General features: G+C 50.0%; 1 long non-coding RNA gene across 1 annotated transcript; it reads left to right on the top strand.

Moving 5' to 3' along the window:
- The first annotated feature begins 802 nt into the window (after window positions 1-802).
- On the top strand, window positions 803-7,410 carry LOC133771361 (uncharacterized). Its single transcript, XR_009867565.1, has 3 exons — window positions 803-908; window positions 6,579-6,741; window positions 7,260-7,410. It is a non-coding gene; the product is annotated as an uncharacterized LOC133771361 (long non-coding RNA).
- The last annotated feature ends 20,425 nt before the right edge of the window (window positions 7,411-27,835 follow it).

Below are 27,835 nucleotides of genomic sequence, written 5' to 3'. Positions count from 1 at the left end.
GAGCAATGTTAGGTGGTTAAGAAATCTGCATCCCATGCTGGAGTACTTGGTTTGATGCCTGGCTCTGGTTCCTGGCTCCAGCTTCCTACTGGGAGACAGTAGTGATGGTTCAAATGAGTGGCTCCCTGCCACCCACATGGAAGACCTGGGTTGAGTTCCCAGCTTCCAGCTTTTTGGTCCCTCACCTGGTCCAAGGTTTCAGGCATTTGAAGATTAAATAATTAAATTGGAGCTCTGTCTCAGTAATAATAATAATAATAATAAGCAATGCTACCTGACAGCAAATGTTAATTCTCTGGCAAATTAACGGAGTATATGCCTGTCTTGCCTGGCAGTTGGCTGTGCTAGAAGGAACAGGAACCAGTCAGTGGCAGGTGTGTGATTTGCTCTCCTAGTATGAAATCATTTTGCTAGGATTCAAATAAAAGAGGGGAGCAGAGAGAGTTGCAGCAAACTGATTACACAGCAGAGGATCCAGCTAAGGGCTCCGGGTGAACACCGACAAAATGCAAAGTCCCTGCCAAATCGCCCTGCAGAGAAATTCCTTTCAGAACCCAAATTTGGCAAAAACTTCAACACTGTAAAAATCACCATTGCTAGGTTTCTGATTTCACTTTCCCCTGAAACGACATGGGAGGTAGCTTGGCTCTGACATGCGTTTAACAGTGGATGTGGGGGAAGGTGTTTGACTTAATGGTTAAACGCCTGTGTCCCCTGACAGAGAGCTTGGGTTCAATTCCAGCCCCTGGCTCCTGCCTCCAGCTTCCTGCTAATCCGGACCTTGAGAGGCACAGGTGATGGCTCAAGTAGTTGGGTCACAGTCACCCACCCGGGAGACTTGGCTCCAGGCTTCGGTCTGGCCCAAACTAGCCCTGAGCATTGTGGGCATCTGAGTGATGAGCCAGCAGGTAGGAACTCTCTGTCTGCCCTGTCCCTGTCTCTCTGCCTCTCAAAAAAGAAAAAAAGAAAAGGGGTAGAAGTGGTAAATCTGAATCTTGAATTCTACCTCCAGTTCCTGTGAGATCTTGCATTCCCCAAAGGTAGGATTAATTTGACTGAGTTCTACCTGGAAGACAAGCAAGTGAGTTTGACTTCCAGAGGGTGACTAAAGTATATTTCACAGAATTCTAACAAAATCTGCTGGATAAAGACTTTGCAATAACAACAAGAGAGGGAATTTCTGCTGTCTCCTTTGACTTTCGGAAATTCCCTTTGCTTTGCAAAAAAAAAAAAATGTGTAATTTTTATATGTAGTAAAGAATGGCTTTACTATGATGTCTGTATACTTTTTAAGAAAAAGAGTCCAAGGCTTCTTGTTGTGGTGGTTTTTGCTTTATTGTGTTTGCTTTTTTATAAAAAAAGATTTATTTATTAATTTGAAAGTCAGAGTTACAGAGAGAGAAGGAGAGGGAGAGAGGGAGAGAGGGAGAGAGGGAGAGAGGAAGAGAGGGAGAGAGAGAGAGAGAGAGAGAGAGAGAAAGAGAGAGAGAGGTTCTTCTATCCACTGGTTCACTCTTCAATTGGCCACAACAGCCAGAGCTGTGCCGATCCAAAGCCAGGAGCCAGGAGCTTCTTCCAGGTCTCCCACATGGGTTCAGGGGCCCAAGGTCTTGGGCCATCTTCTACTGCTTTCCCAGGCCATAGCAGAGAGCTGGATCAGAAGTGGAGCAGCTGGGACTAGAACTGGAGCCCATATGGGATGCCAGCACGGCAGGCAGTGGCTTTACCCACTATGCCACAGTGCCGGCCCCTGCTTTACTTTGTTGTTGGTGGTTAGTCAATAGACTAACATAATGTTGGTATGCATTTGTAAGAAATCTGGTAGCAGAATGAAAAGTGACTGCTGAACAGATGGGAAACTGACCCGGCTGACGCAGCCACTGTATTCGCCATAGTCTGTGTATAGGCTGAGCTCAAGGCATGGCTCTCACCACCAGCTTGGCCTGAGTTAAAGTCCCAAGTCGGCCATCTGCAAGCTGTGCATCTCGAAGCTCAGTCTGTGGCCTCGAGACTCAGCATGGCAGCGGGGCCGATGCTGCACCACCTCGCCTGGACATGGCTGTTGCCCTGCAATGCTGCACCCCAGGAGCGAACCGAGGAGCAAACATTCCCTTTCCAATCCCAACTCTGCACTTCCGATAACCTAAGAAGCATTTCCTTTTGGCATGTGCCTCTCGTCCAAGGGGGTGACAGGCAGCTCTCCTTTTGTCCAGCCAGGCCTTGCTGCTCCTCCTTGCCACGTCCCGCTGCCTCCTCCTCTAGGGTGCCTACAGTGCCGGTCTCCTTTCCCACTGCCTCTCAGCTTCTCCCGCATAGACCTGGGCTGGCACCAGTCTCTTCCCAGGGTGTCTCATCTCTTCCAGATCTGTGAGTGCTTCTCCAGACCCAGCTGCCCCCAAATCCCTGCTTTCCAGCCCTCCTGGGCTAGGCACGCCAGGGAGAACCCGACCCCTTCACCTCACAGCCTGACCAGAAGGCGGCATCTCTTATGCTGCTTCCGGACAGGGAAGCTGACTGTCCCTTTAAAGCCACGGAGAGGGCCAGTGCTGTGGCTCAGGGGGTTAACGCCCTGGCCCGAAGTGCCAGCATCCCATATGGGCGTCAGTTCAGGTCCCAGCTGCTGCACTTCCCATCCAGCTCTCTGATTTGCCCTGGGAAAGCAGTAGAAGATGGCCCAAGTCCTTGGACCCCTGCACCCATGTGGGAGACCCGGAAGAAGCTCCTGGCTTCGGATTGGCACAGCTCCAGCCATTGCAGCCAATTGGGGAGTGAACCAGCAGATGGAAGATCTCTCTCTCCCTCTCTGCCTCTCCTCCTCTCTGTGTAACTCTGACTTTCAAATAAATAAATAAATCTGAAAAAAAAAAGCCATGGAGGAACCCCCTCTGCTGAGCATCTGGCCCTGCCTCTCACCTGGCCACGCCTGGAGGGCTCTTCCAAGGTACTCCTCCTCCTTGAAGCCTGCCCTCTCTGCAACCCCTGGCCCATCCTTGATGTGCTCCCTGTGGCCCAGCTGGTCCTTGTCCCCATGGCCTTGGACTGGTTGATAATCTCTTCTGTGATAAGAGCTTATCTCCAGCACAATTATGAATTCCCCAAGGGGGGGTTGTAGCCCAGATTCTGCAACTTCCAGTAATTGCCTTGACCTATAAGCATCTATGGCAGACAAATAGAGTTATAAGGGACAGAAATCACCCAGCCCCCAGCCCCTACCCCCTGCCGTGAGTGCACAGGCTCAGGAAGGCACCCACTGGCTCCCCTCCCACCCCCTCTTCCGGCCCGGTCCCCAGGTTTCTAAAACCTGTGTTCATCTTCAGTTCTGAACTTGGCTTCCTGGGAAAGCTTAGGGCAGAAATCCCTTTACTGCAACCCAGAACTGGACCAGCGGGCTCAGCGGGGATGGGATTTACATATCCAGGGTCCTTCCTATTCCTTGCCCCTGCTTGTCATCTCCACAGTTCCCTCTTTGGCCCTTCAATCCAACAGCTACCAGCTCAAGCTAAGAAGGTAGTTCGTTGACAACCATGTGGGATGACTTCAAAAAGTTCATGAGAAGAAGGGAATTAAAAGAGAAGTTTATCTTGGTGCAAGAAGTTTTGAAATCTATGTATACAAAGGATCTTCAAAAAGCTTATGGAAAACATCTATGAAGCAACTGCACTGCATGGATTTTGAATTTTTGAATTTTCTTTGCACCAAAATAAACTTCCCTGGTAATCCTGTCTTCTGCAAAGGTTTTCTAGGACCATTGCACTGTTTGCCTGAAATGCTTCATTTGTGTTGACCCAACCATCACATTACAGTGCTGGGTCTGCCGTAGCCTCAGATTCTCAGTTGTCAGCTGAAATGGCAGCATCTCTGTCTTCACTTTCTTGTACCAGGAAAGAAAGCAAATCCTACAGAATCAGAGTGGAACACTATCAGTCCAAAACAGATCTGCGACCCCCAAGTGCATGGAGTACCTTAGGGAGTGCTAGCTGCAGAATTTCTTCCCACCCATAAACACAGGGCGTGCTGTCCAGGGAGGCTGAGAACATTCCGGGAAGTAACCATGATCTGAGGTCTGGATCAAGCCTATAGACTCAGAACTTCAACCGTCACCACTGCCTGCTAACAGCCATTTGGATATCCTGTAACCTGAAACGCATACCTTCCAGCCCTCCACCGGGGTGCAAATGACAGTCAGCTACACAAATAATTTGCCCCCAAATGTTTGTCAGCTCCCTGCCATAGCCACCTCCCTTTATAGCTTATAAAGGGTTATTAGCAGCTCCTTCACATCTGATAGCCGGCCCAGAACAGGTGGCCTCCCTGGGAGGTGCAGCCTGCTTGCCTGCTTGTGGGTGGTCTTCCTGCTGAGTGCAGTGCCCAAAGCCGAGGACTCAACACAAAGCCTCCAGTTGGGGAGATAAGAGTCTGTGTTGTCTGTTTGCGGAAAGAACTGTCCAAGTTACAGCTGGCTTTGCTTTCTGGTCAGCAAACACTGCCAGGAAGGGTTGAAAGTTCAGCGTGATCAGCCCCCCACACCCTCCACACACACACACACACACACAGACAGACACACACACTAGCTCCCTCCTCCTGGTCTAGGGCATCCGTCCTCAGCGCGCATGTTCTGTGTATTCTTAGGGGGTTGGCAAAGGCTGGAAAAACTGCTACTAGTGGGGCTTTGCTCAAACTTCGGGGTAGTGGACGGAAGCCAGTGGACACCTAGTCAGAGAGAGGGGAGGCAGGCAATGTTTTAAAGGCTTTGGGTTCTCTGAGATCTTTTTCTTTGCTGCTAAAAAAAAAAAAAAAAGCCTTGTAAGTCCCCACCACTTTCCCAGTGCGAGGGACCACAGAAACATCAGACCTCAGGCCCCTGGGAGGTCCATGATTAGAGGCCAGGGTTTCTACATCTCAGCACGTGACCCCGGGGGCTAGAACTGCTTCTCTTGTGGGGACAGGGGGTGCCCTGCACATTGTCGGAGGTACATCCTCACCCCCCTGACCTTCAGTCACTGGATACCCACGTTAACGAACACCACCCCAAACTAGCTGGGGGTGTGGCTGTAGAAGCCCCAGTCCCGGCTCCTCTCACCCGGCCTGCGGACAGCTGCTCACTGACATCACGGTGGTGCAAGGAAGGAGCTGCTTATCACAGATTGGAGAGCAAGGAGCCAGGCAGCCCCGGCTTCATTCCCAGGCTCCCCCAGGAGTCAGGGGTAAAGGTTCTTACAGAGTGAAACTGGGGCTGCGAGGTGCGTGATCAGCTTGCGTCCAAGTCCCTGGCTGGCCAGCGGAGCTCGAGGTCTTGCTGTGACTGGTTGGTGACGCCGCGCTCTTTAGGTGTCTGGGGTGGGGTTACGTGGCACTGGTCCTTACTTCTGTCCCAGACCCGGAATTCCCCCGCCTGGTCCTGGAGTTCCCCTGCGCTAACCCCTCGGGGTAACCCTGGCCAAGAGGGTTTTATCTGCTGCAGAAGCAAATGACTCCTGGGGTCTGGTGGTTAGAACCTCATACGGCCAGCTGGGTCACTCCCTCAAGTCAGTGACAAGGGACAGGAAGGACACCGTGGGCTAAGGGAGACCGACAAGAGGTGGGTCCTGCCTTGGCATTTGAGGGGTTCCGTCTCACAAATGACAAGCCCTTTCTCAGTTAGCAGCCAGCAAAAACGTCTCCAGATAATGCCTGGGGAGCGAATCGTCCCGGGTTAAGAATCACTGCATTAGGCGTCTCTGATAAACATAAAATAACTAAAAAACAAAGTCCTGGACGACGCTGATAGGACAAACGACACAAGAGCAGCCAACCAAAGCACTGTAGAATAGAGCCTCGGTAGAGGGTCGTTAGTTCACGAATCAATTTCTGCTTTGGTTGTCATGTCCTCTCTCAAGGTTGGCTGACACAGCCAGTCACCCCCTCAATGCCCTTGAGGGGTGACTCTGATTGTTACCCCCTTTTGTTAAGGGCGAGGGACCCCAAAATCTGGTCCTTTGTGTATTGTGTGTCATGGAACCAGTAATGAAACTGAAGCTGAGCATCAGTTGAATGGGGAATGGAGAAGCCGCAGCCTGGCTTGCAAATCCCACTTCTCAGCATGCTGGGGCCTGTGGGGTGACAGACAAATGGCCAAAGGGGTGAGGAGGGACATGCTAAGGAGTGCGGGCAATATTCATGGGTTTTCTGAATTAGGGGCTGTGCAATTTCCAATGAGAGAGCCACCTTCTTTTTGTCCTTTTGTGGTCTCTTGTCCTCTTGACTGTCAACTATCAAGGAGCCGATGGGAGTGATCTTAGCATGGCAATGAGATGATCATGAGAACCTAGGACCACTTGAAGTCCTACTGGCAGCCATCTTGGATCTCACCCATTTAAACCAGTTGGCCTGGGAATGAGCTTCTGCCACTTAGCCTTCTAGTCTCATAGAGAAACAGTGTTGGGCTATGGGTAAAAACTCAGGCACTGCCCTAGGAAACACGACTGTACAGGATTTCCTACTTCTGCTCGGATTGCTCCCTCATGAAGACCTCACCACGTGCCACAGCAGCCCGGGTCAATCCTGAACAGCCCTGTTCACCAGGATGTTCCTCCCCACAGGACAGCTGTCCATCTGCCTCTGGGGAGCACCACCAAGGGTGCAAGTTTTACACTTCAAAATGCATATGCAGTTGACTCTCACAATCCACAGATCCTGCAATCACAAATTCAACCTGCCGAGGACCCAAAATGTTTGGGGGAAAAATGCATTCATGCCAAACAGGTACAGACATTTTTCTTCTGTGATTATTCTCCAAACAAGACAATGTACCAAAGGCTTCCATAGTGTTTGCATTGTATTAGGTATTATAAGTAACCAAGAGGCAAGCTAAAGCATATAGGAGCCTGCAAACAAGTTTTACTCATATGCAAAGACCACAGAATTTTCTAGGAAAGACTTGAACATCCATGGATTTTGCTAGTCTCAGGGTCCTGGAGCCCACCCCCTTAGGACACCAAGGAACCACTATCCTTTCCTTTCGCAAGACATTCTGTCACATGGGCATGAGGGAGTGGGGACCTTACCTAAACTGAACACAATCCTCACCTGCCCGCCACGTAAAACAGGCCACGCTCCAAAACCCATCCGGGTCCACGTTCTTAGCTGCAATGTGGGCATGTGTTTCTCTTGTGGAATTATTGCAGGAATGATCATGTGTGTGTGCTGAGTAGGCTCTTTCTCCAGCTGTCCCTGTCCACAGCACCTCTGAGAATGCTGTCCTTTCCTTGGCACACCCAAAGGATGAAGAAGATGATGCCGGAAGTCAGAAACAACAGCACACTGAGTGTTCTCCCTGGGCCGCCCACCCTGTCCTGCTGGCATCCAAGGGGAGCTGCCTGCCTGGCTGCAGTGTTCCTGCCAACAAACCACCTGTGTTTGGCACGGCCTCCCATCCAGTAACTCCGTCTCAGCAGGTTAGCTTTGCCTCGCCCAGCCGCCACCCAACTTGCAAACATCCCCCGACGCACGGTGACTGCCCACACCTGTCGTCGGCTGTTGCAAGGACGTATTTGTACACAGTGGTCAGAGCTGGGCAGGGTTTCCCATGGTGTGGTGTTGGACAGAGTGCCCGTCCAAAGGAGAGTCAAGGAAATGGCAATGCTTTTAGAGGATGATTTCAGCTTGTTCTTCCTCAAAGCAAAGGTGCACAGTTCTTGGAGCTGCTCTCTGTTCTGCTGGGACTCAGACGGGATACCCCAAGGTACCAGGCTTTGGCGAGCTGAACACTTTGAGGCAAGGCCTCTCCAACCTTCTCCCTCAGCTCTGCCCATCTCTTGCTTCTCTCCCTCTCAAAGAGCAAGAAGGAGCTTCCCCTGAAGTATCTCTTTCCCCAAAAAAGCCTGGACCCTAGAGGTGACAAAACACCTGGACACCGAGGGAACTTTGTCCCAAGCTCCTGCCTGCTCTGTGGGTCCATTCACCTCCCTGAGAAACCACTTACCTTCCTTCTAGATTTGCCAACTACCTCCTCTTTCCCTCTTCTCTTGGAGGGGTATGTAAACTTCAACTCTGGCCCTCCCTTAAGTGTCAAGCTTTGTGTGCCTCCTGTGCAATTTCACATTGATCACACGCGTGTACATCTTTCCTCCTGCCAATTTTTCTACTGTCACTTTGCCCTACAGGCAAATCATGAAATCATCTGAGGTAAGAAAGTTCTGGAGCTGGCACTGTGATTTAGCGGGTTAAAGTCCCAGCCTGAAGCACCGGCATCCCATATGGGCACCAGTTCTAGTCCCGGCTGCTCCTCTTCCAATCCAGCTCTATGCTATGGCCTGGGAAAGTATCAGAGGATGGCCCCAGTCCTTGGGCCCCTGCACCCATGTGGGAGACTCTGAAGAGGCTCCTGGCTCCTGGCTTCAGATCGGCACAGCTCCGGCCATTGCGGCCATCTGGGGAGTGAACCAGCGAATGGAAGACCTCTCTCTCTCTCTCTACCTCTCTCTACCTCTCTCTGTAACTCTGTCTTTCAAATAAATAAAATAAATCTTTAAAAAAAAAAAAAAGAAAGTTCTTCTTCCCCTGCCGTGGACAGGATCCTAGAGTCTGCCCTACCACGGACACAGCTCCAGAGCACCAGGAGCATTGGGCGTCAGCACCGGGTGTCCAAGCCACCCTCTCCAAGTTCCATTCATCCAGGAAACAAACACTGAGTGTCTCTGTGCCCTGGAGACACAAAGACAACTAGACTCAACTCCCTTACTCAGGAAGCCTCGGTTTCCATGCTTACATTGTAGATTTTGAAGCTGGATCTCACAGTATCCCATCTGTAAGGGCAATGGCTTCTAAATCCTGCGCATGAACAAATGGCCTGGCAGGCAACCCAACTGTAAAAAGCAAACATGAAGCCTTATATGTTCTGGAGGGTGTAAGACCAGCCTTGACTTACTAATTATGTGACCTGGGACACGTCATTATTTATGTATTTTAACATTTTTGTTTAGTTTCAAAAAGATTCATCTACTTGAAAGGCAGAGCAATGGAAAGAGAGAGGGAACAGATGAGAAAATTGAAAATCCACTCTTTCAGCAAGTCCAGGCACATCGTTTAACTTTTGAAATCTCACACATCCATCCTCCAAACTGATGATGGTGTTTGCCCCGCCCACTTGGAAAGCTTGACTGAGAAGTAAGTAAAATGATGTAAGTGGGGACAGCTGTTTGGCCTGGTGGCTGACACCAGCCCCCTGCATCGCAGTGCCTAGGTTTGGTACCTGTCTCCTCTCCTGGCTCCAGCTTCCTGCTAACGCACACCCCGGGTGGCAGCAGTAATTGCGTTCCTGCCAGCCATGTGGGAGACCTGGATTGAGATCCTGGGCCAGCCAAGCCCCAGTTGTTACAGGCATTTGGAGAGTGCACCACGCACCAGCAGGTGGGAACTCTGTATCTGTCTCTCAAAAAAAGAATGTAGAACTTTAAGTGAAAGATTTTGTATTTACAGAAAAGCATCCCAGGAGTAAAATTTTTCCTTGCAAAAGAAAAGCTTTTAAATAGGGCTTTCTAAGAGTGGCAGGATGGGTGGGTGGGTTCCACCGTCAGGAGCTGAGGCATGTGGGGACGTGCTGTATGTGTTTGGCAGCTGCTTGGAGCTACCAAGGATTGGGGATTTTCCCAAACAGGGAGAAATGATAAGTAATAGGGGATCAAGAGTGGGATGCTGGGAGCGATCCAGCCTGGGGCACCATGGGGTGGGTGATTTGAGAGATGTTAAAAACAAAGCCCACCAAAGCTCTGTTCCCACTCTCTAATTTCCTCCCAGGCCAAAAAAAAAAAAAAAAAAAAAAAAAAAAAAATGCTGCTTCTCCAATTTCCCAACAATGACTGTGGTTACTAGTCAGCTTTAATAATACAGACGCAGGGCTGGCATTGTGACGCAGCAGGCTAAGCCTCCTCCTGCAATGCTGGCATCCCATATGAGCACTGATTTGAGTCCCAGCTGCCCCACTTCTGATCCAGCTCCCTGCTAATGCATCTGGGAAAGCAGTGGAAGACGGCCCAAGTCCTTGGCTCCCTGCACCCACGTGAGGAACCCGGAAGAAGCTCCTGGCTCCTGGCTTTGGATTGACCCAGCCTCAGTTATTGAGGCCGTCCGGGGAGCGAACCACAGGACTGAAGATCCTTCTCTCTGTCTCTCTCCTCCTCTATCTGTAGCTCTACCTTTCAAATAAATAAAAAATAAATCTTTTTTTAAAAAATGGCCTCTAAAATCCTATCTTTAAAAAAATACAGATATAAGTTTCAAATCAGCACACTTTCAACACCTTTTCAACTAACATTATATTCTTAAAATTTTTTGCTTAAAATTGTATTTAAAATGTATTTAAATAAATAATAAATAAATAAATTTATTTAAATACATTTTAAATTTATTTATTTAAATAGTTAAAATTTTAACTTAAAAATTTTAAAATTTAAAAAATAAAATTTAAAAATTTATTTATTTATTTAAATTTAAAATATAAAATTGTACAGATTAATGGGCTAGCATGTGAGCTTTTGACACATGCAATGACCAAACAGGGTAAATATATTTATCCTTTCAAGTACTTAACATTTCTTTACTCTGAAAACATCCAAAATCCATTCTAGCTTTTTTTTTTTAAGATAGAGAATTATACAGTATATTGACATCTTAACCCTGGCACCATGCAGTAGAACCCTGGAACTCCTACTCCTATGTAACCGTAACCTGGAGTGCATCAATCATCCCTCCCGCCCCTGCTCTCCTCCCCACCTCTGCTAACCACCGTTGTATTTGTCACTTCTGTGGGATCACTTACTTTCCGGGCTCCCTAAGTGAGTGAGCTGGTGTATCGTTTGTCTTTCTGTGCCTGGCTTGTTTCCACTAACACATAGACCTCCAGTCTATCTATGCTGGTGAAAATGATAGACGTCCGCCCTTGTTATGGCTGAGTAATATTCCATCGTGTGTCTGTACCACATTTCCTTTGTCCGTTCCTGGCTGGGTGGGCACTGAGGCTGCTTCTGCTTTCTGGCTACTGTGAGTAGTGCTACAGCGGACCAGGGAGTGCAGACACCTCTTCCGCAGGCGGATTTCATTTTCCTTGGATGTAAGGCAGGAGTCAGATTGCTGGATCCTATGGTGGCTCTATTTTTAGTTTTTTGAGGAAACCCCCTACTGTACTAGTTTACATTCCCACCAACAGGTTCTTTTCTCCACATCCACACCAACACTTGTTACCTTTTGTCTTTTTGATAATAGCCCATCTAACTGCAGTGAGATGACAGCTCACTGTGGTTTTGATGTGCATTTTCCTGGTGTTTAGTGATGGTGAGGATTTTTTTTTTCACGTAACTGTTAGCCATTTGTATATCTTCCTTTGAGAGATGTGTGTTGGAACCTACTGCCCATTTTCAAATTGGATTATCTGCTTTTGGCTTTTTTTTTTTTCCTATTGAGTTGTTTCCTTTTAGATTCTGGCTATTAATCTCTCGTCAGATGCATAGCTTGCAAATATTTCCTCCCACTCTGTAGGTTGTCTCTCCACTCTGCTGATCATTTCTTTTGCTGTACAGAAACTTTTCAATTTGATGAAATCCCACCTGTCTACTTTTGCTTTTTTTTTTCTTTTAAAGATTTATTTTATTTGTTTTATTTGAAAAAGTTATAGAGAGGCAGAGGCAGAGAGAGAGAAGTCTTCCATCCACTGGTTCACTCCCCAAATAGCTGCAACGGTCAGAGCTGCACCGATCCGAAACCAGGAGCCAGGAGCTTCTTCTGGGTCTCCCATGTGGGTACAGGGGTCCAAGCACTTGGGCCATCTTTCACTGCTTTCCCAGGCCACAACAGAGAGCTGGATCAGAAGTGGAGCAGCCAGGACTCGGACTGATGCCAATATGGGATGCTGGCACTGCAGGTGGTAGCTTTACCAACTATGCCACAGAACCGGCCCCTGTAACAGTTTTTCTTATATGCTGTTGAGAGCAGTTATCTGGCATAATTGACCCAAGTACTCTTTTAGTTTCTATGACATTTTTATGACACATGGGATTGTATATTTTTATGAAGCGATAGCCAAGTTTTTTTTTTTTTTAATTAATTAATTAAGCCGGCGCCGCGGCTCACTAGGCTAATCCTCCACCTTGCGGCGCCGGCACACTGGGTTCTAGTCCCGGTCAGGGCACCGGATCCTGTCCCGGTTGCCCCTCTTCCAGGCCAGCTCTCTGCTGTGGCCAGGGAGTGCAGTGGAGGATGGCCCAAGTCCTTGGGCCCTGCACCCCATGGGAGACCAGGAGAAGCACCTGGCTCCTGCCATCGGATCAGTGCGGTGCGCCGGCCGCAGCGCGCCAACCGTGGCGGCCGTTGGAGGGTGAACCAACGGCAAAAGGAAGACCTTTCTCTCTGTCTCTCTCTCTCTCTCACTGTCCACTCTGCCTGTCAAAAAAAAAATTAATTAATTAATTAATTTGAAAGAGTTACACAGAGAGAGAAGGAGAGGCAGAGAGAGAGACAGAGAGAGACAGAGAGAGACAGAGAGAAAGAGGTCTTCCATCTGCTGGTTTACTCCCCTACTGGCTGCAATGGCTGGAGCTGTGCCGATCTGAAACCAGGAGCCAGGAGCTTCTTCCGGGTCTCCCACGCGGGTTCGGGGACCCAAGGATTTGGGTCATCTTCTACTGCTTTCCTGGGCCACAGAAGAGAGCTGGATTGGAAGTGGAGCAGCCGAGACTAGAACTGGCGCCCATATGGGATGCAGGCACTGCAGGCGATGGCTTTACTCGCTACACCACAGCGCCGGCCCCAGCCAAGGTCTTTAATTTTGTGATTCTTTACTTTGATGTGACTAAATGAATATCAGCTTGTGTTTTTCTAGGTCATTTAGGTTTTCATTTTACTCTTCTAACTCTGGAATGTGTATTGGTATAAGGGAAGAGAGGTAGCATTATTTCCCAGATAGTTAACCAGTCGTGTCAGCCATCAGTTCTCAATAATCCTTGGCTGGTGTGTTAACAAGATGGAGAACCTTATCCCACAGTGCTCTATGGCCTTGCTGTGGAAGTGAGGAAACAACCTTGCTCCTGAGAGGTTGTCCCAAACTTCCGTGCACAGGGAGCCAGGGATGAGCAGGAGGTGAGGAGGTGCTGGGTGCTCTGCCCACCTAGGGAAGTCTAACACAGGATCACGGCAAAGGGAATTCTTGGGGCCACTTATGCAGCATATGATGGTGCAGGGGAGAAGCAGGCGGTGTGTTTGAAGAAGGAAGTCATTGGGGAAGCAGTGAGGAGGCTGCGTGCGGTGAGAAAAAGGAGACAGCTGGTAGCTGCTTTGCATAGGAATAGATCTAGAGAAGACTTGGGGGGACATTTCTCAAGCTGAATTTCTTTAAGAAACTCTATACTAAAAATTCTATCTGGGGCTGGTGTTGTGGTGCAGTGGGTTAAGCCACTGCCTTGGAAGGCAGCCTCCGTGTCAAAGCTGGCTTGAGTCCTGGCTACTCTGCGTCTGACCCACCTTCCTGGTAATGCACCTTGAAGGCAGCAGAAGTTGGCCCGAATACCCAGGCCTCTGCCACCCACAGGGGAGATGAGGATGGAGTTCTTGGCTCCTGGCTTTGGCCTGGTCCAGACCGAGCTGTTGGGCCATTTGGGGAGTGAGCTAGCAGACGGACTGTCTGTCTCTGTCTCTGTCTCTGTCTCTGTCTCCCTCTCTGTGTTGCTCTGCCTTTCAAATAAATAAATCAACCTTAAAGCATTCATCATTCTTTAAAGTAGTGAGTACAGTCACATGCTGTTGCAAATGACATTTCAGCCAATGACCAATTGCACCACACGAGATGGTCCTGTGACAGACAGCCTGATGGAACTGAAAAATTCCCATTGGCTTGTGACATCGTGACCCTTGTAAAGTCATAGCACAAATGTGCTGTTTGCACGTGTTTGTGGGGTGCTGCTTTAAACAAACCTACTATGCTAACAGTGGAGGAAAAGTGCAATGATATTTATACATACTTCTTGATCATAAACCCTTATGGTACTTACTGGTTTGCATATTTATTATCCCATGCTTTTCATTGTTATTGTAGAACGTGTTCATTCTACTTATTGATAAAATTACTGTACAATACTATGATGCATTATGCCACCAGCGGCTTGTACACTTCATGCTGAGTTTATTGACTACATCAAGTCATTGACTTGTATCCCTTAGGTTTGTGTAAGTCCACTCTGTGATGTTCACACAATGACAAATTCCCTTAAGGATGTCTGGCTCAGAACACAGATCTGTCACCAAGCGATGCATGTCTGTATGTTGTCTTGGAATACGTCTGTGCACAAACTAGCCCACATGGAACAAAGGTGTGGGTTACCTGCGGAAAGCTGCCTCGTGGGATGGATTATTAAATTCTTGGCTATGGAATGGCATTTGTCTTAGTGGGTAAGATGCCAGTTAAGATGCTCATGTCTTAGAGCGCCCCGTTTTATGCCTCGCTCAGCCTCTGATTCCTGACTTCAGCTTCTTGCCGTTGCAGACCCTGGGAGGCAGTGAAGGTGGCTTACCCAGCTGACCCCCTGCTGCACCTGTGGGAGAACTGGACTCCGTGCCTAATTCTCAGTTTCAGCCTTGTACAGCCTCAGCCTTTGCAAGCATGTGGGGAGTGAACCAACGAATGGGAATCATCTGTCTCTCTGCTTCTCAAACAAATAAATACAATTTAAAGACCGGTTTATTAAATTTTTAGATATACTAGAGTCTCTCTCTGATGCTTTTATCCTACCCTCTTGAATTCTCCTTATTTTCATTTCTTCTGTTGTAGCCCGTAAGGGACCTATTTTGATCATGAATGATAAGTTGGAAACGAGTGCATGAAGAACCCAGTTGAGAGTAGGCACCTGCTTGGCCGGGTGAGAGCAGAGGAGAGCTCTTCCTCTGGTCTGCATGGGACACAGCAGGTGTCTCTGGTGACAGAGAGCTGCTGGGTGCCAGGTCTGTGTGCCTCACAACAAGCACAGCTGATGGGGAGAGTGCAGGTTTGCACAGTGGGCTGGGGGATTCTGAGGAGGAAGAGGCTCTGGCAATAGGGCAGCCGAGGCAATGCAGACTGAAGCTCTCAGGACGAGCATCCTGGGACTTCACTGTGTGGGGACAATGGAGAGCATCACCACCATTCCAAGGCGGCAGGAATGTTCTATGTCTATAACGTGTCTGCGTGCAACTCTGATGCCTATTATGTGTGGCATTACATGCTACCCTTTTTATTTTATTTTTTTCTCAAGATTTTTTTATTTATTTGAAAGTCAGAGTTACACAGAGAGAGAAGGAGAAGCAGAGAGAAAGAGAGAGAGGTCTTCCATCTGCTGGTTCGCTCCCCAGTTGGTCGCAATGGCCAGAGCTGGGCCGATCCACAGCCAGGAGTCATGAGCTTCTTCCCAGTCTCCCACATGGGTGCAGGGGCCCAAGGACTTGGGCCATCCCCCACTGCTTTCCCAGGGCAGATAAGAGAGCTGGATCGGAAGTGGAGCAGCCAGGACTTGAACCGGTGCCCATATGGGAAGCCGGCGCTGTAGGTGGCGGCTTTACCCGCTACACCACAGCGCCGGCCCCTCCCTTTTAATTTTAAACTCTTTTCTTTTGCAAGGACTTTCATTAGATCAGCTGTGAACACACTCAAAGCGACACTTTCAAGTCAGCATAGAAAAGGCAATCTTACAGCAGGCGACGCGACAGAACACATTTCAGTAACATTCCAACAAGCATCCTCTTTATGCTGGTGAATATCCAATGTGTCACCGTTGCTACTGGGCATGCGCTATTTCCCTGCATGGATACTCAAGCATTTACCGAATACTGTCCCTGGATTATGGACGGTAGACCTTTCTCTGATTTGTTTTCTTAATGCAAACAGAAAGAGAGCAAACACATTTGTTTATAAGTTGAATCGTAGCCATCGCTGCTTTAAAATGTTTATTAGCTCCCCATGGCCCTGTGGGAGATCCAGCCTCGGAAATCTGGCACGTGGTGCTCGTTATAACCCCGCCTCCTCTGTCCAGCCAGCTCCACGTTCCCAGCCCCGCAGAACTCTGCTCATGTCCCCAGCTTTGCAGGACTTTCTCCATGGTCCCTTAGATCCAGTGATAACGTCTTTGGCTGGGAAACTACAGCACTGCATCCATGAAAAGGAGCATCGCATTGTGTTGTCCTGCTTTGGGGAGGCTGCTGTCTGGAACCAGAGCCAGCATTCTAAGGCTAGCACATAATCACTGCCTGCTGTATACCTAGCCTGATACCTGGTACCTAGTACAATGCCTGACACACAAAAAAACAGTTGCTCAACAAGCACCTGTTGAGAAAACATATGCTCGTGTAATAGAATTTTGGATGGAGTGGAACGAACGGGACTTTGTTGAATCACTGATTTTTTAGCTAAAATTTAAATTCTCGCTTGGGTTTGAGAGTGGTAGGATTTAATGCCCCCTTTAAAAAGTAAGTAGACTGTTATCCAAGAGCAAACAGAACAGACAGGGTTATGACACTCCCAGAGCCCCAGCCACAGTGCCCTTAGAGCTGCTACTGGAACATTCCAAGGCCGTTTCCCAGATGTGCTAGCCACGGTTTAGAGAGTCTGGGGCTGGAAGAATGAAAGAACTTGGCAGCAGGAAAAGGAAACAGCCAAGTTTTCCTGTGAAATCAGCCCTGGGTCCACGATTTCAAAGCTGCCCGGCTAGACAGGCCAGAGGGGTTATCTGGGCAGTGGCTTTCTGAGGCCTGGGTGGTGGGCGGTCCGGGGAGGCCACAGCTCACAGCTGCCCTTTGGGGGATGGGTTCCAGCTGGCAATGACTTTGAGAACTGGGAACCCAGAGATAGACAAGAACACTGTAGCCCAGCAGGGCCCCTGGCTGCCACTCCATCGAGGCCAAGCCTTCTTGGTTAAAAACTTGCCTGCAAGTTGAAGAATCTTCCCTTCCAGGACCTTGGTTGCAGTAGCTGCACATTTTTGCTGTGATCCACAGAATTACGTTTTACACCGCACGCCAGTGCACACGTAGGCTGAGCCGAAACAAAGTTCTTGTATTGACCTGAATCATGCAACACAGTCCGATCTTTCCCAACCTTACTCTGTTTCATTGCTTTGGAAATGTTGGTCCCGACCCTGCATTGATTTCGGGACTTGTGAAAAGAAAAACTGCCACCCATGGATAGCTGAAGAAAGAGCAGTACTTTAACTTCATGAGATTAGGAGAGGAGAATTTAGCTGTGAAACATGAAGCTAGCAGCCAGGAGGATGGCCGGGGGGCTCCCTGCACACTGATGTCAGGTGTGAGAGGGAGGCTTAGGACTCTCGGCCATCAGCCAGACACCAAGCATAGCCTGAGTACTAGTTGTGTACAGGGGGAGGAGAGAGAGACAGAAGTGGAGGTGATAGAAATAAAGAAAGGGGGCTGGTGCTGTGGTACACTGAGTTAGAGCCCCAGCCTGCAGTGCCGACATCCCATATGGGCACCAGTTCGAGTCCCAGCTGCTCTACTTATGATCCAGCTCTCTGCTATGGCCTGGGAAAGTAGTAGAAGATGGCCCAAGTCCTTGGGCCTCTGCACTCATGTGGGAGACCCAGAAGAAGTGCCTGGTTCCTGGCTTTGGACAGGTGCAGCTCTGGCCGTTGCGGCCATCTGAGGAGTGAACCAGCGGATGGAAGACTCTCTCTCTCTCTCTTTCTCTCTCTCTCTCTCTCTCTCTCTCTGCCTCTCCTTCTTTCTCTGTGTAACTCTGACTTTCAAATAAATAAATAAATCTTTTTAAAAAAGAAATGAAGATAGAAATGATGGAGATAATAGAGATAGTGATCACGATGACAGAGACAGAGGTATGGGAGCAGCATTGTCGCATCGTGGGTTAAGCTGCTGCCACCAAAGCCACCAATGCTGGGTCTCAAATCAGAGCACCAGCTCGAGTCCCAGTTGCTCCACTTCTGACCCAGCTGCCTGCTAATGCACCTGGGAAGGCCGCAGATGATGGCCCAAGGACCCCCTGCTACCCATGCAGGAAACCCAGGTGGAGTTCTGGGCTCCTGGTTTTGGCTTGATCCAGCCACATGGGGAGACAATCAGAGACTCTGTCTCTCCCTCTCCCTCAAATAAATGTATCTCTTTTTTTTTTTTTTTGTATTTTTAAGAGATAATAGAGAAATACAGCCAGAGATGACAGCGACAGAAGTAGAGATAGAAGCAGCGATAGAGACGGAGACGGAGAAAGATGAGACAGGGGTAGACCCAGCGATGACAGAGGCAGAGGTGGTGATGACGTAGCTGGACATCTTTGGTAAGAGGGGAGGTCTCTGCCCGTGCTTTCTTGCTGGAGCGGCTGCTGCGTCATCAGGAGGAAAATGAAACGCACAGAGGGAGACCGTGCAAAGAGCCTTTCTGAGGGAGACCTCACGCACACACAGCTCTTCGTTAACTGCGCACGTGCAGAGTCTATCAGCCTAACTGAATTAATCTGGACGTGGACACGCGCTCTCGGTCCAGAGGACTGACGGGGTTAGGGGTAAGAGCTGAGCGGACAGCATGAACTTTCTAACAACACGGAGTTCACAAATATTTTTTCTCCCACTCTTGGGAAAGTAGAAGGAAATAAATTAGAGGCATATGCCAGGACCTTCAACCTCCTCGCCTCCCACCAACTTCTAGAACAACCAAACATCAAGCATCCCTTAGTGGTTTCCTCTTTGTGTGAACATGCATGAGCGATGGGAAAGAGATATACTTGGGGCCAGTACATTTTTAACTCCCTGGGAGGTATTTTTTATCTAAACATGCCTTCACTTGGGCCTTCAAAGATGAAATAATGAAGCAACTTTCCCCGAGTGCCATATCTTATTCTATCATCAACTTTTTATAGACTCGAATACCATGTCAATTAACACCTTTTAACTCAGGACAAACTCCTCCTCTGGGAACAGTTGTATCCTAAAGGAAATGCAGATATGGAGGGGGGATGCAAGAGTTGTACTGTAGTTCCAAATGTAAGCACTGTTCTCTACCCCAAACAGCAGCAAGGGATTTTTTTTTTTTTAACCATGTCTGTTGTATGCACCATTCAGAAAGAAATCTCGTTTTTTACACAAAACTTCATGTCTAGGAGCAGACAAATGGCAGAACTTTGACCTTAGTGAGTTCAGAATGAAATCATTTCAGTGTTTCCACTCTTCCGATTTCTCTCCAGAGTTGCATCCTCCATTCTGGTGGGCTGCAGCTTGCTTCGGGGCTCTCAGGGACCATGCCCTGCTGTCCTCTGGGTTGTGGGCTCCCCACCCCTCAAGCCCGTCTCTGACTGTGCACTCCGTACCACCTTCTGGCTTTCTCTTGCAGGCCAGCCGCGAGTGCTCGGCACGTCTGCCGTGCACCATCTCTGTCTTCCTGGAGCTGCAGGAATATTGCACAGTTCTGCGTGGAAGTGGAAATGCTTGTGAAACCCCAGCCATCAAGCGGTCCTCCAACAGCCCAATTTTCTCTGACTTAAAAATAGGTTAGGTTTGGGGCCGTCGCTGTGGCGTAGTGGGTAAAGTCACTGTTTGCAATGCTGGCATCCCATATGGGCGCCGGTTCGAGTCTCAGCTGCTCCACTTCCGATCCAACTCTCTGCTGTGGCCTGGGAAAGCAGTAGAAGATGGCCCAAGTCCTTGGGGCCCTGCATCACATGGGAGACCCAGAAGCTCCTGGCTCCTGGCTTCAGATTAGCCAATTGGGGAGTGAACCAGTAGATGGAAGATCTCTCTCTCTCTCTCTCTCTCTCTGCCTCTCCTTCTCTCTGTGTAACTCTTTCAAATAAATAAATAAATCTTTTAAAGAAAATATGTTAGGTTTCCCTGAATATGGTCACTATACATTGTATGCATATATCAAAAGATCGCACGATACCCCAAATATATTTACAATATCATAGCAGACTAATTCTGAGAGTTTGAGGAAAAATGGAATTAAAATATAAGTTTAGGGTGGGCATTTGGCCCGGGAGCTAGGACGCCCATTGGGATGCCCATGTGCCACGTGAGTGCCTGCGTTCTACATTAGCTTCCTGCTGAAGTGCTCCCCGGAATAGCAGCGATAGTGCACCTGTAAGGTTCCTGCCACCCAAGTGCAAGACCCAGATCGAGTTCTCGGCTTCCAGCCCCGGCCATTGCTGGCATTTGGGAAATGAGCCAGTGCACCCACAGAGCTCTCTCTATCTGTCTCTCTGGCTCTCATTAAAAAAAAAAGTTTATTTTGGTGTGAAAAAGTTTTGAAATCTGTGCCTAAGTTTTTCATTGGGCACATTTCCATGAACTCTTTTGAAGACCCCTTGTATGCGTTGATTGCAAAAATTTTTTGTTTCAAAGCAGACCAGACTTTGAATCCTGTTTTCCGTGAACTTTTTGAAGTCGCCTTGTGTGTCAATTAAGAGCTGGTTAAATGACATGGACAGGAAGCATGCGCTCCCCTCTTGAGCCTTCCTGGCACACCCTGCACCCTGGCAGAATAGGCCTCCCCAGAAAGCCGCCCCTCGGGCTCCCTGCCCTGGGCTCCAGTTTGGGTTCGCGAAAGAGGCATTGGCAGGGTTTCAAAGGGCCGGAGCAGAGGGCGGTGGAGATGTGGATCTTCCTGGCTCCCCTTGTCTGAGTCACGGGTGGGCAGGGGCTGCATTCCTTGACAAAGCTACATGCTATCAGGGGCATTTCTTAGTGGCACAGCTCCAGGGATGGCCATCGCACGCTCTGGGCTCCACGGCCACCCTACCGTGTCCTTTAGCCCTGGAGGTGGTTCCAGCGGCTCAAAGACAAGTCTCGTTCCCCTCATCCCACCCTCGTCTCTGTTTGGTGCCTGTATCCGCCCCTCTGCACTCAGCCTGCTTGACTGGGCCATCTGCTTGGTGCTGGCACCTGGCTGAGTCAGTGCGTTCTACGGACACGGACTGCCAGAAGGGTCCTCCACCTCTGCTTGGTTCTAGAATATCTTGGATCCAGCGTAGGCCAAGCTAATGAGCCTGTGCATGCCCTGTGGTGTTGGACACGACACACTAACCCTGGCTGGGGCCTGGGGGGGGCGGGTCTTCAAAGCTGAACTACCTTGCCCTCGGCCCCTGATGAAGACAGAGCCAGCCCCGAGTGGCCGTTTCTTTCTTTGTGTGACTCAGTTCTGTGCGCTACCTCTCCTTTCTTTCCCAATTGTCCCCCATAAGGGGTTCAGGCCTGAGGGCCTCAGACATGAGTGCTGATGCTAAGCGCCTAGGCTGCCCGACCTGTGCCAGGCCCGGCTTAACAGGACACACCACGCCTATCAGCCTCTTCCCTGCAGAACTGGAGTCGGAGAAAGTGCACGGAGCTCAGCGATTCGAGGCTGGGACCGAAGGGAAGAGTAGAGAAAGTGCAGACGGGCAGAACCAAGTCCCCACGTAAGGGAAGCCAGGCAGCCCTGGCAACTCAAAGCCACGAAGGCAAGAGGAACCACAGAGGCGACAGAGAGACCCAGAGCACAGCTGCCCAGAGTCACGGCTGTGCCCTCGAGCCCTCCCAGGACCACCCGGAAGCGGAGGGTGGCCCTCTTGGCTGCCTGTCATGCCGCTTGGGTTCTGTGGCCTGAACATTGGTGTTTTCCAGAGGCTGCGCCTGGGCGTTATGGGGCGCCCTCGGGGCGGTGCCCCCCAGAACCCCAAGCTTCCAGTGCTCCTGGAGCCTGTCTGAGCAGCTGCCCACGTCGCTGGATTCCTGAGAGATTGCTGAGCAGGGTCGTTAAGAGCACGGGCTTCGGAGCCAGCCTGTCTGGGTCTCTATCCCAGATCTGCCATTCATTAGTTTTGTGGCCTCTGGGCAAACTCCTACCCTTGCCATCTCTGCTTTCGCATCTGTGAAATGAGGGTAATAACTGTATCTCCCTCGCTGGGGTCACTGTGAGAATTAAGTGAGTTAATATGGAGAACGTGGGGGACACATGGTCAGTAGATCCTGGAATTGTGATTACTCCTCTGGTGGTCACCTACCTCCTCTTCTCATTGAGCAGCCGTCCGGGGTGGGGAAACAGAGAGATGCCAGCCTCACAGCACCCGGGCTCCTGGCCTCCCTAGACTCCTATCAGCTGCGTGACTTTGCAACTTAGCCTCATTTTCACTTCCCCCACTCGCGGAATGGGGAGAATCCTGACGCCCGCCTTGAAGAGCTGCCGGAGGGGCCCGAGGGACACCGCGTGCAGAGGTGTGGCCGCGCTGGGTGCACGGCGAGCGGTGAGTGAAGCTGAAGGGTTGTCACCGCCCCTGTGGTCACAGGTGGACGTCTCCCGGGAGCAGGTTTCAAGAGGGCTTTCTCGTGGACGCAGGACTCTTCTCCATAAGGTCCTGGTCTGGCAATTGCTCTGAATGGCATTTTCTGCCAATGTCCACCCCCTCCAAGACAGAAAACTTACCTATATTATTAGCAGTTTCAATCACTAGATATCTCCCAAATCGGAAAGAAGCGACCAAAAATGACAGCTTGAGTATTCCTTAGCCAAAACGTTTGGGCCCAGAATGTTTCAGATTTTGGATTTTTGGAATATTTGCAAATACGTAATAGGATATCATGGGGATGGAACTCAAGTTAAGAGACAAAACTCCCTTGTTGCATAGACACCTGACTCACATCACCAGAGGTGGTATTGAAAATAACCTCGTACATGAGACAAAACTCCATGGCGTGGAATTTCCCACTTGGATTTTGGATTTCTGGAGGAGTAGATGTCTCAGACGCTAAAGCTGAATACATGATCCTCTCCTGTTCACTGAGCAACTGTCGGCCTTGCTCTAGAAACTACTTTCCTGAAGATGAATAAGACATTCCATATTCCTGCCCAGGAGAAGTGTGTCCTTCAGGGAGGGAAATGGGCGTGTAGGCACTAATTCTCTGACAATATGATGCTTTCCCTGGAAGAGAAACTTGCACAGGAATGGTGATAGCTCAGAGGATGGGATCACCAACCCCCACCTGCAGGCAGATGTGGGAGCAGCTGCAAGGGGAGCCTTGCTATAGGCTATTACATTTGAACTGGGTCTTGAAGGATGCATAGGAGTTCACCAGAAAGGAAAGGAGAGAAGAGAAAGGGAAAGAAATGCAGGCCAGGAGAAGGAGAGAGGTATCCAAAGACCAGGAGCTGTTTAGAGACGTGTAGGGGAAGAGATGGGGAGCAGGGAGGCAGGCAGCCATGGGACTGCAAAGGGGAGCCACATCAAGTAGGTCTCCTAGCTGTGCAAAGACTTCTTGATGTATCTGCAGGCGGCACAGGGCTTGCTAAGGAGAAAGCGGCCAAGTTTTTGTTTCACACTGGTAGGGCCATGAAGGAGTGGCTGGAACCGGAGAAGACGCCACAGCCTTAGCCCCAGCCCCAGCGCACCTGCAGCCACAGCATCCCAGGGCATGTTTGGGAGGCAAGTCTGTGAGGTCTCATAGTGTTTCTTGCAAATTCTTTTTTTTTTCCCAAAAAGAATGATCTTTTGAAAAATGGCATGGGGGCTGGCATTGTGGCTCAGCAGGCTAAGCCACCGGCTGCAAAGGCCAGCTTCCCACAGGGCGCCAGTTCAAGTCCAGACTGCTCTACTTCTGATCCAGCTCCCTGCTAATGCAGCTGGGCAAGAAGTGGAAGGTGATGGCCCAAATACTCGGGCTCCTGCCATCCACGTGGGAGACCAGGATGGAGTTCCAGGTTCCCAGCTGCAGCCTGGTCAGCTCTGGCCAGTGTGGCCATTTGGGGGAGTGAACGAGCAGATAGAAGACCTTGCTCTGTAACTCTGCCTTTCAAACAAACAAAGAAATCTTAAAAAAGAAAGAAGGAAGGAAGGAAGGGAGGAAGGAAGGGAGGAAGGAGGAAAGAAAGAGAAAGAAAAAGAAAGGGAGATAGGAAGGATGAAGGGAGGATGGGAGGATGGGAGGGAGGGAGAGAGATTAAGTGAAGGGTTTAGAGGAGGAGGGGCCGGAAGGTGGGCTGCATGCCCCATTCTATGATACTGCTTTGGTCAGAAGCTCTGTTGCAACTCATGGACATTCAAGCAACCTACAACCAGGTGGTAATGAACTCAACCCAAGGTCGAAGACCCCCTTCACCACAGCTCTCAGACAGACTTTAGGGCCCCTATTACTCAGGTGTGGACTCTTCACACAGGCCCTCTCTACTGTCCCCACAAGATTTTTCTTTTTCTTTTTTTCTTTTGACAGGCAGAGTGGACAGTGAGAGAGAGAGAGACAGTGAGAAAGGTCTTCCTTTGCCGTTGGTTCACCCTCCAATGGCCACTGTGGCTGGCACACTGTGGCCGGCACACCGCGCTGATGCAAAGCCAGGAGCCAGGTGCTTCTCCTGGTCTCCCATGGGGTGCAGGGCCCAAGCACTTGGGCCATCCTCCACTGCACTCCTGGGCCACAGCAGAGAGCTGGCCTGGAAGAGGGGCAACCAGAACAGAATCCAGCACCCCAACCGGGACTAGAACCCGGTGTGCCAGCGCCGCAAGGCGGAGGATTAGCCTATTGAGCCTCGGCGCTGGCCACAAGATGTTTCTTAACAGTTTCTGGATCAGCCATGGAGAAGAGGTGAGCAAAGTTTGGGGGCTGCTGGGAAAGTGTTAGGGGGCAGGAATCCGATGGTGTTCGGCAGAACAGGCAGAGATGGCAAGGAGCGCATGGATTCACCCGGAGGCAGCCTCCGCTCCACCCACATCGTCTCCGACACCCGGTGAGAGGGGATGCAGGTACCTGCAGGGGATGCGGACAGGTGAATGTGACCAAATGCAACAGGAAGGGGCAAAATCACAGAAGCCCCTTGCCCGGCTGTGCAGCTGGGCTGGACCCCTACCACAGACCCTCCCGGGTGGGAATGAGATCATGCTCACGCCTTTGCTTCTTCCTTCTTCAAATCCACCACGGGAGACATCCTGTGACAATTTCAGAGGAAATTCGCACACCACGGGTTCCTGATAAGCGATGTCCAACCCTTGGGACGCGCTCTGTGTGCTTATAAAGTCAGCCACCAGGAGCCATGGTTTCCATGGCAACCAAATTCCAAGCGCTCAGGGACCTTCCTAAGAACTTTGCCTCAATTGACTCCATTCACTGTCCATCTAAGAGCTACCGAGCCATCTGCCCTCCTGGGCTGCAAACAGCAGTTTCACATAGCAACAGCCCAGGGCTACCAGAGCCGGCCCCACATTTGGCCTTGGACGTCTCACTAAAGGATGCACATGGGTCCCACACACCGCCATCGGTGTCCCCATACCACAGCTACGTCAACAGAGGCGCGGGGTTCTGCAGGCACAGCCCCAGGATCGCCCAGCGAGCCCCTGTCGCAGCCAAGAATAAGATCCGGGCCTCACGACTCTTACTCTGCTACCTTAAGGCTTTATGCCCTTATAAGGTGATTAAATAGTTCTTTTTTTCTCCTTAAAAAAAAGGGGGGGGGGGAGAGGGAGCGGTGGGAATTGATGGGGGTAGGGGGGTGTAGTGGAGGGGGTAAAATTAATTTGAATGCAACTATTTTGCCCAAGTCTCCGAACACTGTAGTTCTTGTATTCGTTTGGAATGAGTGGGTACACAAGACAGCTTTGTTTTTCGATTCATTAACTTCCAGAGAAGAGCCCATCCTCTCTGTTTATACTAAAGGAGAGGATGCCGGAGCCATGGCCATGTGTGTGGGGTAAATAAGAAAGGCCACCAATGGAGAGCCGTCCCTTTCAGGATGAGGAAATACAGGGTGGGTCCCTGGGCTCCAGGGAAGTTTCCTACTTACCAGATGTCCGCTTTTATTTTTGTATTTTCAAGAAGTAGGGAAAAGAGCAGTGGTCTTAAACTCACTCCCTTTCATTTTTAGAACCCCCGCAACTTCTAAAGCATTTCCCTGGGCATGAATGCTCTAATGGGAGATAATCAGGCCTCCCAGGAGTACTGGGTGTGCGGCTGTAGGTGTGTCAAGGCTAACAGGCTGTGCTATGCTGGACCTTCTGTTGCATGCATGATGGCCAGAGGTGACAAAGAAACACGGATAACAGCTCTAGACCTTTTTTTTTTTAAAGATTTATTTTATTTATTTGAAGGACAGAGTTACAGAGAGAGGTAGAGACAGAGAGAGAGGTCTTCCATCTGCTGGTTCACTCCCCGGATGGCCGCAATGGCCGGAGCTACACCGATCCGAAGCCAGGAGCCAGGAGCTTCTTCTGGGTCTCCCACGTAGGTGCAGGGGCCCAAGAACTTGGGCCATCTTCTACTGCTTTCCCAGGCCATAGCAGAGAGTTGGATGGGAAGTGGAGCAGCCGGGACGAGAACCAGTGCCCATATGGGATGCCGGCGCTTCAGGCCAGGGCTTTAGCCCACTGTACCACAGCATCGGCCCCTAGCTCTGGGCCTTTCAAATGTTCCCTCTGTACCGTTTGCTGTGGTCCATGTCCTTTAGCCCTCTGGCCCCAAACAGCAGCTTTTGGTCTGGTTTGCAACTAACACAATGGTGTTGCGCATTTACTTCATCCTCCTAGAACACTCGACAAACAGAGCTCCCAACTACATTCTGTTTATTATTCATCTCCAGTTATCCTCGCATAATTAAAATATATAGCAAAGAAAACATTTTGGGAATGGCAGGGTGACCTCTGAACTTGTGATCTGCTGCACCCGTGTTGTTTGATTTACAAAGAGATGACAGCTTGCTTCTGTCTGCAACTTGTAGTTTTCACCCAAGGCCAGCAGTGACCTCCAAAGTACAGGCCAACTTCTTGGGATCCGGGGTGGAACAGTGATTCTGAGAAACGCACTTCGATCCCAAGGAGGAGCTCAGGAAGTGCGGGTGAGCTTGAGTTTCTTCCTGGCTGGGAGTTCAGGGGCCCAAGGAGTTCATGATCATGCTTTTTATTTTATTTTATTTTATTTTATTTTGGAAAAGGAAAGACAGGGAGAGAAACGTTCAGTGGTTCACTCCCCAAATGCCTGTAACAGCCGAGGCAGGGCTGCAGGGTCTCAGTCCAGTACTCTCATGTGGGTGGCAGGGAGCCAAGCACTTGAGCCATCACCCACCTCCCAGGGTGAGCATTAGTAGGACACTGGAATTGGAAGTGGAGCCAGCACTCAACCCCTAGCACTCCAGTGTAGGGCTCGGGCTTCCAAGTGGTGTCTTGACTACCACACCAAATGCCTGGCCCTGGTTAGAAATGTTAAGCGGAATTTGGAATAACCCAACTATCGTCTGAACCCCAAGATATCACATTGCCTACGACAGTGTGGATTTAAGGAACAACTCTTCTCCCTTCACTCTCCTGTTTCCAGTTTTGCCTTGGATGCTGTCAGCCAAGCAAAGTGGTCTATCAGCTGACATGCCCCCAGTGACTCTGACTAGATGGCAAATACTGGTTCACTCCCTAAATGGCTGCATCAGCTGGGTCTGAGCCAGACCAAAGCCAGGAGCCAAGAACGCCATCAGAATCTCCCATGTAGGCGGCAGGAGCACAAGGACTCGGGCCATCTCCCTCTGCCTTCCCAGGCACATCAGCAGGGAGCTGGATCAGAAGTGGGGCAGCTGGGACTTGAACTGCTGTTCCAATATGGGATGCCAATGTCGTAGGTGGTGGTTTAACCTGCTGCGCCACAATGCTGGCCCCAAATCCATGGTTTGTAACACAACTCCTACAGCGCCTCATAATCTGGTCCCTTCCCACCTTCCCAGCCTCTCTTCCTGTACACTTCAGCCAACTGCACTGCACCACAGAGGAACCAGCTTCTCCCGGGACTGCTCTCCCTCCCGTCTGTCCCTGGATAACATCTCCCAGTAGAGAATCGCTTTTAAGAGCAGCATTTCTTGAACCAACCCCCCCCCCCCCCACCTTGCTCCCATG

This window comes from Lepus europaeus, chromosome 12 (assembly GCF_033115175.1).
Source record: "Lepus europaeus isolate LE1 chromosome 12, mLepTim1.pri, whole genome shotgun sequence".
NCBI lineage: Eukaryota > Metazoa > Chordata > Mammalia > Lagomorpha > Leporidae > Lepus > Lepus europaeus.
This window is presented reverse-complemented; position numbering and strand designations above follow the sequence as displayed.